Source organism: Sphaeroforma arctica, assembly GCF_001186125.1.
Source record: "Sphaeroforma arctica JP610 unplaced genomic scaffold supercont1.68, whole genome shotgun sequence".
Lineage (NCBI taxonomy): Eukaryota > Ichthyosporea > Ichthyophonida > Sphaeroforma > Sphaeroforma arctica.
This window is the reverse complement of record NW_014040490.1, coordinates 140,818-141,219: the sequence shown is the minus strand read 5'-3', so window position 1 is coordinate 141,219 and position 402 is coordinate 140,818.

Here is a 402-nt window from a genome sequence, read left to right as displayed (position 1 = left end):
TTCAAGCGGTTGGTAGAAGATTACAGAGAACGGTCGTGGTATAATAAATCTACGACTTTCTGCACGTCGATTGATTCGACTTCGTTTGCGTATGATTAACTTTCTTAGGACGTCCTAGGTTACCTTCTGTTGCCTGACCAGTACGTATCAATGATACTGCGCAAAGCTTCGGCGGCGCCATCTTTGGGATCTAAAAGCAGCTTCAAGCCTTTGGATATCTCATGGTTCACATGAGCCATCTTTACAACATTGAAGGAGAACTTGAGGTAATAGATCGAAAGGCATAAATTATATATGCAATGAATATCTGTAAATACATAGCTTTCAAACAAGCATTTTATGATCTATCCAATACTGTTTATTTATATATGATACAGTAGTCTAGAGAGAAGAACCCTAAAC